The sequence below is a fragment of the Neolamprologus multifasciatus genome, chromosome 9 (assembly GCF_963576455.1).
Source record: "Neolamprologus multifasciatus chromosome 9, fNeoMul1.2, whole genome shotgun sequence".
Taxonomy (NCBI): domain Eukaryota; kingdom Metazoa; phylum Chordata; class Actinopteri; order Cichliformes; family Cichlidae; genus Neolamprologus; species Neolamprologus multifasciatus.
Window position 1 is genome coordinate 25,936,742 of NC_140447.1, and position 10,318 is coordinate 25,947,059.

Here is a 10,318-nt window from a genome sequence, read left to right on the forward strand (position 1 = left end):
CACAGTTCAGAGTTTCAGTACTGCTTATAAAAAGTATTTTTAGACAAGTAAGCAAACTAGCAATCTGCTAGTGACTCAAGCAATTGCAAGGAGTTTTTTTTGGCCAATACACATTTTTCCCTAGCAAATATGAATCCACTCTGATCCACCATCCATTATCTTCCGCTTATCCTCCCTGCTACCAGGCTGGAGCCTACCCCAGCTACCATAGGGCAAGAGGGTGAGAGGCTAACACATAAAGACACTCACATTAACACCTATGGGCAATTTAGAATTACCAGTTAATCTAATCAAATGTCTTTGGACTGTGGCAGGAAGCTGGAGTACCCAGAGAGAACAACAGTGCTAATCACCGCACCACCTTGCTGCCACCCCAGCAACCAGTGGTTGCAAAATGGTTGCAGACTGGTCTTTAGGGCTGTGTGACTCGGGCCTTATTCACTTGACTTTGCATTGTCACCATGATACAATACATGTAGTGTCCTTTCCTTCCCGTGATGTTATCACGATAAAGGCTAAGTGCTTAAAAAATTGCATTACACAAACTAATGACATTGGCTACATCACTCTTTTATGCGCAGTTTGCTAAAGCTAATAAGCTAATAACATTACCAATGTCATTAAAAATGCATTAATTATACTGGTAATTTATACCCACCTGGTCTGAGGTGCAGCGGGACAGTCTGAGGCTGGAGCTGGGTCACTACTCTGTGCAGGCGTTTGTGTCTTTGTTCTTTAGGATGAAAGGTGATCTTCCGGTTTTTCAGAAGGACAGTGGAACCTCTAGGGTCCTCCAGGTGATCAAAAGGACAGCCCCTCTTTAGCAGGGCTCCGGCTGTGTCGCAGCGCTCCCATATGTGCTGACCCACTTCTAGAAAATTCTTTACACAGGTTTAAGTTAAGTTCAACGCCTTACATCAACACTGACTGTAAAAAGGGCAAAGTCAGTGCTGCAGCTAATGGAAGCAGTACAGAAAGGATGTGAATGTGTGTGTGTCTCTGTGTGTTTCTTTTAACTCAAAAAACAAAGCCCTTCATCTTTCAACAACATCATTAAAATGTAACACATATGATGTTCCATATTCAAAACTTGCTTACAGGGTTTTTGTGTTGTTATAAAACACATGCTTACATCACTGTTTAATACAACACAACATGCACACGACAACATATGATGTACTAAATATACAGTGCTGTGCAAATGTTTTGAGCCACCCTCGAATAGTTTATATTTTTGCTTCCAAGGAGTCAGACATTCATGCAGTTTTTTTTAAAAGGCGTCTTGAGCTATAATTTTTCAGACTTTCTGAAGGTCTTGCTAAGTTTTCCTTTGGACAGTGGCTCCTTTTTCACTCATTTTCAGTTCAGTCCTTGTATCTGACCATTTTTAGAGGGATCTTTTTTAGTTGTTAAACCATTAAACACTGAGAGAAAGAGAGAAAGGAAGAGATAACACAATTCAATAGACATAAAATAGTACTTTTGAACCAACAAGCTGATTCTATTAGCTGAAAAGATGCGATATTTTGGCATCGTGTGCAGTCTGCCCATAAAAAATTAAGGAAACTGGAGAACTGGACAAATAGAGGACAGAAGAAGTGGCAGGCCTAAAAAAGCCAAAGCTTCATCAGCTATTGCTATAGCTGAAATTAAGATTTTATGAAAGTTATGTTCTTCAGAAATAGGAAAAAGTGCAGCAAATACCTGACGTAGCACCCGTGAGAGGTGCTTGAGTTTAATCTTGATTAGAAATGTTCTCAGTTGAAGGGTGGCTGTCGTGAAGCCATTTTTTTTAAAATATTCACCTTCAAGTTCCTTAGATTGCACAGACTCTGTTTTTGCCTTCTATATTTTACACCTATTTCCCAAGCAGCATATGAAGATATAAGGTGTGGCTTGAGACTTTTACACAGTACTGTATTTTTGAGTAATTAAATATGTAATTACTTAATTTTATTAGGATTAATCAGTAATAGCATTCAATCTTAACACAAAATACAAACTAGGACTTAACCCATCCACTGCTAACTTTTCAAGGTCTCCACTCAAATAAATTGGAGATTTCTATATCCACTAAGCATCTCTCTGTTAAAGGGAACAGATTTGGAGTACTGAAAAACTTTTTGTGGACCAAAAATATACTTGGTGTTCAGTTAACAGCGAACCCGCCAAAAAAGAAGTCACAGAGTATTTCCGAGGCCATTCACCTCCTAAGTACACCAGGCACAATGTGGCCCTGCTGCCAGGCACTCTCCACAGCTCCTGACCCCTTGACTTTCACATTCGTGATGTGAATGGTCTGCAAGAGAACAGAAACCAGCAAGAGGCTCCAATATTGCATCATGTGAATGCAGCGTACGCAGAAGAAAAGCAAACTTTGATTTTTATGCTCTGTACTGGATACATTTTGGAAGTCAAGTAAAGATCAGATCAGATTTTTCCTCATAGCACAAAATCACAAATTGTCAATGCACATTTTTCCTTGTCAGTCACCTAGCAACACTTTTCTTACAACTTAAAAAAACATTCTATAGTTTGTACTTGACCCATGTTAAAAATACAGGCTTTGTGAATTACATTTCAAGCCAATATATCATCAGAATCACACTACTGGCTGTTTGTCATCAGTTTAGTCACACTAAAAATCTGTATGCATCAATACCTCCTAAATTGTAGTCCATAAACAGATTATTTTTTTTAAACTACAGAGGTATCTTAACTGTTTAAGCTAACTGAATCTCTATAAACTGATATCTGCTTATGAATACGCAGATAACTGTAGTCTAGTGTCGGGTGAAAAGGGGGTGTTTTACTTTTTATTTTAGCATTAGCATCATTATTATATCAGAATCATTTATCAAGCATGGCATTAAACATTGATTGAAGCTATTGACAGTATATTAACATTTGTATTACAGGGATTGCTATAACCTGGTGTTAATCTTCTACTTACAGGTGTCAGAATAATCATATGATCTCTCATTGCAGGTGTAAACATGATCATCTTCTATACATTGCAGTTTGTTGCTCATTATAGAGTTGTGCCCGAGTTAATAAAGGTCAAAAACTACAGTCAGCGTTATGACTGGCTGATCCATGGTGTGGGATGACTTTGGGCCCAGGAGGTTGCACGCGCTTACATAACACTGATATCATGTGATTCTTTGTGATTTTTTATCTAGTTATATCTTTTCATTAAGTTTTTAAGTAGTGGTAGTTAATTAAACCAACATTCATTTAATATTGCATGCCTGATTCAGCGTATTATACACAGGTCAACTTGATAATTTGCAAAACCTTGCAGCTGTAGTGTTGTGTCTCCATAAGGGACAGTTGGCTCTAAGGAGATGAGTGGGAGCCAGTGTCTGTCCTCGAGAAGAAGAGAATGTTCCTTTGCTGTGTCTAAAGTTGTCAATATTGACTGTATTGTACCACCTGTACGCATGAGGGGGCGTTCTAATACCCTGATTTTCATAAAACAATGGTTGTGTGGTGTCTGAAGCGAGATTTGATGCTGTCTGCTGTATGGTGTCCATCTCCCACGCGTGTGTTCATTAAATCATCGTTTGACTTGACCCGGCCGGACCAGTGTGGTTATTTTTGGTTTTCCTCCTGTATCCATCCTCAATATTTGAATCCGTAACACTAGCAAACAGGTGTTTTGTAGCACTATCTGTTGATCAGTCACACTTGAGAACATTTTGTTGTGTGGATACAGGATGTCATGCCACTGACATATTCCCACCATGTAATAATAATTCAAAAGCTGAAAAACTAACACCGAAACCAATAAAAACGAAACTAAAAAGAAATCATTTTCAAACAATAAAAATTAAACTGAAACAAGAAAATCCTCTCTGGAAGCTAACTGAAATGGAACTGAAATAACCCCTCCAAACAAACAAACAAAGAGTGGAGGCTCAGGTGTGAAATTTATGGGTTTTTTTTTATCGTTTTTTATCGTTATTTTGTTATTGTTTTCATCGTTAACTAGGTTTCCCTGGGTCTTTTGCCATGTGTTATGAATAAATCTTCTTTTTTCTGGTAGTGGTACTGGTTTTATTTTGTTGTATTTATCCGCGACACCTTAAAGGACGACCCCTGAAACTACTGTCGGACATAAACCGGTCCGTGGCGCAAAAAAAAGGTTGGACCGCTGAGCTTATGTACCTGACTGTTTGCTGCAGCTTCATATTTAGCATTCAGACACACGAGAGGGGAGTCTATCCTCTCACAACTGTCTGCGAATGAGTAGTGATTACACAGACGAAAGAAATCCTGGATATCTTTCTGTGAAGGCAACAAACATAAGTGTATTTCCTAAAATTTGATTCAAACCCATTTGCTTTTATCATTGTGACACACTGCAAAAAAAGAAGAAGAAAAGAATAAAAAAAAGAAGAAAAATTGCCCCACAGAAGTGAACGCACGTCCACCTGCTGTCCCGTGGCGTCTGGAGCTGCGCTGCATATAAAAGAGAGCAGCTCAGCCTGCAGCAGATGACAAGAGCAAATTTTGACTGGCAAACAACTGGTGGGATCCGGGCTACAATCTAAATGAGAATTTCTGAGCGGCAGGAATAATGAGACAGTTTACTTTCATTGCATCCTCAATGAGAAAAGTATTGACCCACCTTGTGTTCCTGTGGCTTTGCATCTGCAGTACAATAACAGGACAACAGCAAATAGGATGCTCATCTGGAAGAGAAAAAAAGTAATTTACTGGCTAAAACGTTGACCATTCTTTCCTCTCAAATCATTAAGGCAGAGTGGAGTTGTAATTGCTGTTTAAGGAAAATAATCTCTGCACTGAGCAGCTCACAAAAGACTATGAATTTGACCTGTGGGTGTTTGGTTTATACAATAGAAATAAAAGGCACTTACCTTGACTGATTCTACTGTGTGTAGACAAACGTGAAGGAGAGTAGGGGTGCTTTCCCTCTGGGGGAGCGACCAGATGGTTTCTTTATACACATCCTGTGCAAAACAGGAGCTGTGGGACTTTGCCACCTCTCCCTCCCTCTGTTATCCTCTTTCCTGTAGCAGCCACAAGTGGATCAACTGGCTTATGTTTCAGGGTCGTGAGCAGCAAATGATCTCTTCAAGTAAGGCCAAAGATAAAGAGAATAATTCCCCAGCTTTCTGCTGAGAAAAGCTGAAGAAAAGAAAAAGACACTCACTTGTCATACTTGTCCTCATATAGCACTGGGCCGGCGTTAGAGAGCACACGCTATCTCTTACAATCTTTGCAGAGCTCTGCTTTCTCGATTGTTTGGCCTTGCTGACCACAGGATGCGACTAAAGCCCCAAAAGATATTGAGCCAGCAGCACACAAGCTAAATGAGTTTTGAGGACACGGTTCTTGCTCAAAATACAAAGGCTCAGGACTTTCCTCCACTTGCAAGAGGAGATATTTTAAACCTAATCTAAAGCGTTGAATTTGCACGGTAGAGAAGTCAAAAAAAATAAGCTATGTGAACGATAACGGTAGCTTTATTTGCATGCAACTGGTGGGAATAATGAATAATAGCATGGTTTTATCTCGCGCAGCAACAGCTGACTGATCACATAGCATCGCAAGCTAAAATAATAGGGGGATTTTCTGCAGAGCTCTATTAAAGACAGCAGTAAATATGTATAGAAATTTCCTCGAGATCAAGCGGCTCTCACTGCCCACTCTAAACCTACTATAACAGCAAAAACAATGGAATTAGTCAGTGTGCAAAAAGGAGCTGGCCAATACAAAGACGCGACAGTTAGTTTGCTTTCCCGTCTTAAAGATAAAGGATTAAACAAAAAGACCACTTTCCACTATTGCTGACTTCGATTTGGTTTAATTCAATTCAAATTTCTTTATCAGCCCGTGAATGGAATTTTATTTGCAGAGTTTGAAACAGAAATCCATAACAAATCAGCTCATTCTCAAGCGTGCTGTCAAACTTTGCAAACAGTTCAGGGGAAAAAAAGGCAAAGAAAATGAAGTTTTCTCATAATATATGAAGCGATACGGTTCTAAGAGCAAAAAGTTACTGACTCATTTTAAAGCAAAATATAGAAAAGGCATCAAAGGACTGAGAAAGGAGACCACGCAGTGTTGGCTCAGGTCTTTTAAGGAGATTTTCTTTGCCCACCACCATCCTACTTATATGCTGTTCTCTGTGTTTTTTTTTCCCTTTACTTCCAACCGGCAGCTCTTCTGTTCTGCCCAAAGGGACATTGATCTCGGGTCACTGAGTATGGGCAGCCTTCGAGAGGCGAGTGTTAAGTGTCTGTGCTCCCTGCTGAAGAAATAATACACAAACCTCTTCCAAATTACATCATAGTGTACATTTTTACAGCTTGGTAAAGCATCTTCTTCGCTGTATCCGTGAGAATGGAGCTGGGGGTATTTCCAAGTTGAACTTGTATTTCAGTGGCAACCTTAAGGTCCAGTTATTAGCACTTTCTAAAGATTCCAGCTGCATCCCACGGCCAACTCTAAAGTTTCATTATCAAGAGCAAAAATGATGTGACTTTGAAGTTAATTTTGCCTGACTGGTGTTTGGCCAAGATAGTTCAGGCTGATACTAAACAGCTTGTAGTATTTGTCAGCCGAAGGCCACGAGCATAGCATGGAACATCTTAGCATTTTGTTAAAGATATTTAAAAAAGCTAACAGTGTTATGACATTTTTGACCATGTGAATAATATGAACAAGTTGTGTAAGTGTTTTATTCTGTTACAAGAGACCACTGCCATTGGGGTGCGCCAGGGAGCCCAGTGGTTGCCATTGTTTAGGCAGGATGTACGTGTCAAATCAAAGGATTTCACACTGAAATGATTAATGTGTTTTGCTTCACTAGTCAGTGGTTTGAGTGTTGTGGCTAATTTGTATATGTGCATCAGTGGTTTTGAAAATAATCTAGATTTTTTTTTGACAACCATGGACTTGAATATTAAACTTTAATATACAAACTGTCTCGTCTCTCTTGTGCTGTCTTTCTATTGCGCTCTCTTACACTTACAACTCTTACAATTGCCAGAAACAATTTGAATCCATAGGCAGTCCAAGCATTAGTTTTAAAAGATTTAACAACAAAAGGAAAATCCACCAGATATAATGCGCGATGTCTGATAAATAACACTGGATTTCACTGGCAATTATATTTGGCATCACACTTGTATTTTAATCCAGCCTTTCCACACCTTTCCCCTCCTGTAACATATTTGCATTTCAATTTAAAACTTCTCACTGGAAAATAACACATATTCTTAAGAAGGCTCTTTGCTGTTGTTTACAGCTCACACAAAGTACACAGGAGAAGATGCAGCTCTTTATCCCAGGGCTTCGTTTTAACGTGATAGAGGCCTGCCACTGTATATATATGGGTTGTGCTTTCAGCGTTTCCACAGGACTGTGGGTGCTCCTATGTAGGAGGAATAAAAACAAAGGGAAAGACAAGAGCGCTGTCATACTTCCTTCTTTTTCCTCAAAATATGCTGTGTGGTGATGGGGGAGTTTAAATAATAAAAAAATTGATCAAAGAGGAAATATTTTATCATCCTGGCTATGATTATCTCCCATTGCTCAAATGATAATTTTTAGGTTTTTAGAATGAACCTCTTCACAGGCAGGTGATGTTGTGACTCATAATGATCTAAATGAGACCTTGAATCCATTAGTCTGAGCAGTGTGAATAACCAGGGGCTGGAGATTTTGTGGAGGTGGACAGCTCTGTCTCTGTATTGGCCAGAACCTCAGAATCAAAGGATATTCACCCACAAGAAACTAATGGAAGATGGAAATGAGCCTTTAGGGGAACCTGGGTTATAACTCTGGTAGAAAAACCTGACTTCAATCCAGAAAACTTTCTTGTCACAACACCTGTCCCAGGCACTTAGGCTCCCTGTGGTTCGTGAGCTGAGCTGGGGCAGCTGGTTCCATCCTTTCATTAGCCTTCTCGTGAATCTAATGCTTTAGTTGGATGATGCTGATGCTCCTTGTGCCCTCTGGCTCGAGGTTGTATGGCTCTCTGAGGCTGAATCAGTCCAGCTGCTCTTCCCTGCTGCTGCTGCTTCGGCGTTGTCTCTGGTGGCATTAGCCTTCCCAGGCTGCTGGCATCAGTGGAGCTTGTGGTGCTGCTGCTGGGGCACCGGGAGGAGCTGCGTGACGCCCGCTGCCTGAGATTCTGCGAAATAGATCTATGGAGGTTCGTCATGGAGGAGTTGGCTGCCATGGTGACCACCCAGGGGTGGCGGACGGCTTGTTCGGCAGTGAGGCGGGTGGCCGGGTCCAATACTAGCAGGCGCAGAATGAAGTCCTTAGCCAAGTTGGACACTGAAGGCCAAGGCTGTGGATAAAACAAGCAGACTATTAACGCTCTCACCCAAGAAGATGACAATTCAGCCTACACAACCCCTCACACACACACACACACACAGACACACAGCGCTCTAATAGCTGGGTATCTAGAAGAAGCGCCTGCACAGATTCCGAGCTGCTTCAAAGCGGGATGCAAGATTTCATTCTAACAAAGCTATAAAACTATGATCCCTGAGCTCTGCAGGCCTAACAAGCAGAACTAAACTCAAAAGAAAGCTAAATGTCACTGGGCAAAAGGAAGCAGCAGTCTTGGCTGAATGAATACAAAGACTGGGAGGTAGGACAGCTCTGCTGCATGTGTGGGATTTTTTTTTTTTTGGGTGCACGTTTAATCTTAGCCTGCATTAGCTTCACAATAAAGGCAGCAAAGATGAGCTTCAGTGGAATCCATTGGAAATCATCCGCCTTGTCATGACCGAAGCTGACATTAAAGAGTGCTTTGAAATCGGCAAAGCCATCTTTGCAGGATGAGAGAAGACACCAGAATCCTTATCATAATTCAAATTCATTAAATTATTCATCACAGCCTTGGTTGTTAGTCAGGGAATCAACTTTCTAGAGGCCTGCCTCGGGAAAGTGATGACCTTTGTGCGTCCATCAAATTTTAAATAAAAATATTATTGATACAGATTTTCAACTAGATTGATCTGGAATCAAAGCAAAAAGAAAAACAGGCAACTGGTTAATGTTGAATGGTCATAATCATTATCACAATTTTACAAAAATCCTTGATTACAATTAAACTAAGAAAACATACATATAAATATATTCAAAGCAATAAAAACTTGACATAATAAAGCAATACTCTAAGTAAAAATGACAACAAAAGGTCGCTGTGCTTGATGTGACCAAGAAGTTTCACATTTAAAAGAAATTAATTTCTCTAATTGTACAAATTTCAGATGGTTCCACTTGTCTGGCTTTTAGCAAATTAAATCCATTTTTTTCTAATGTTGGCATTAAGAGACAGTTTTCCTCTTAGAACCTGGTCCAGTGCCATACTGATTTATAGTTTCACATATATGTGAAGCCAGAGATTTGCCAAAACTCACCTATATGTTTTATTTAAAGCACAGTTTGTCATCCAGCCAAGCACATTTATTTTCTTTTTTTAATGAGAGGATATGTGTCCTGCTGAAAGTAGTGATGTTTACTTCTAAAGGCAGCATTTAGATCTGAGTTTAACCCTTTAAGACCTACCATAGAACCAAGTCCGCCAGAGTTTATATTATATTTTTACATGTTGTAGTGCCATTTTTGGGAGCATTTCAAGTTGCTATACATCAATACAACCATTACAGCCTAAATTTTAATAACATGTATGCATTAAGTGCATAGTAATTACATAAATTGCAAAAAAGTGCAATAAACTACAAAAAAAAATTGAAAATCGGTTTTGTTTTCTTAACATATATTTCTAGTTAGAGAAATTTCAGAGGTTTATCCCTCAAAACTGTAAATACAAAAAAGTTGCACAAAATAGTTTTCCACCACAGGAAATTTATTTTGAGTGTCTTCATAGTTTTATTTTTGAAATACACCAATTTTTATACACTGCAGGAAAAACAAAAATAAGTATTATAATGCAAATTTGCAAAAAAGCAGCATATGCATCAAAAAAGTCCTAAGCATCCCAGAAACTCATGAGGCCCTGATGGTAAGAAAACTACATTTGCGTGAAAATGATGTCACTTCCGGTTTCGGGCAGGTAATGGCAGACATGCGATAGTTCTCGCTGACGTCTATTCCAACATAGGAAGTGTTATGAACAGCTGATCGGATCGGTAAAGCGTGTTTCTGGAATATTATGTTTTTGTTGCTGCAAGCGCTTTTTATGCAATTTTTGCAAAGCTATATGTGGAAGGAAACCGTGACCTAGGACAAGCTGATGGCATAAGATGTAAGTACAACTCCTCAGGTTTCATATGCAAAAAAAATTATTGCGCTAGCTTACGTG

At 39.6% G+C, this 10,318-nt stretch overlaps 1 long non-coding RNA gene across 1 annotated transcript; it reads right to left on the reverse strand.

Annotated features, from left to right (window-relative positions):
* Window positions 1–3,392: 3,392 nt before the first annotated feature.
* LOC146511676 (uncharacterized) lies at window positions 3,393–9,082 on the reverse strand. The gene is made up of 2 exons (XR_014876157.1): window positions 4,884–9,082; window positions 3,393–4,697 (listed from the first exon to the last, which is right to left on the reverse strand). It is a non-coding gene; the product is annotated as an uncharacterized LOC146511676 (long non-coding RNA).
* Between the last annotated feature and the right edge of the window lie 1,236 nt (window positions 9,083–10,318).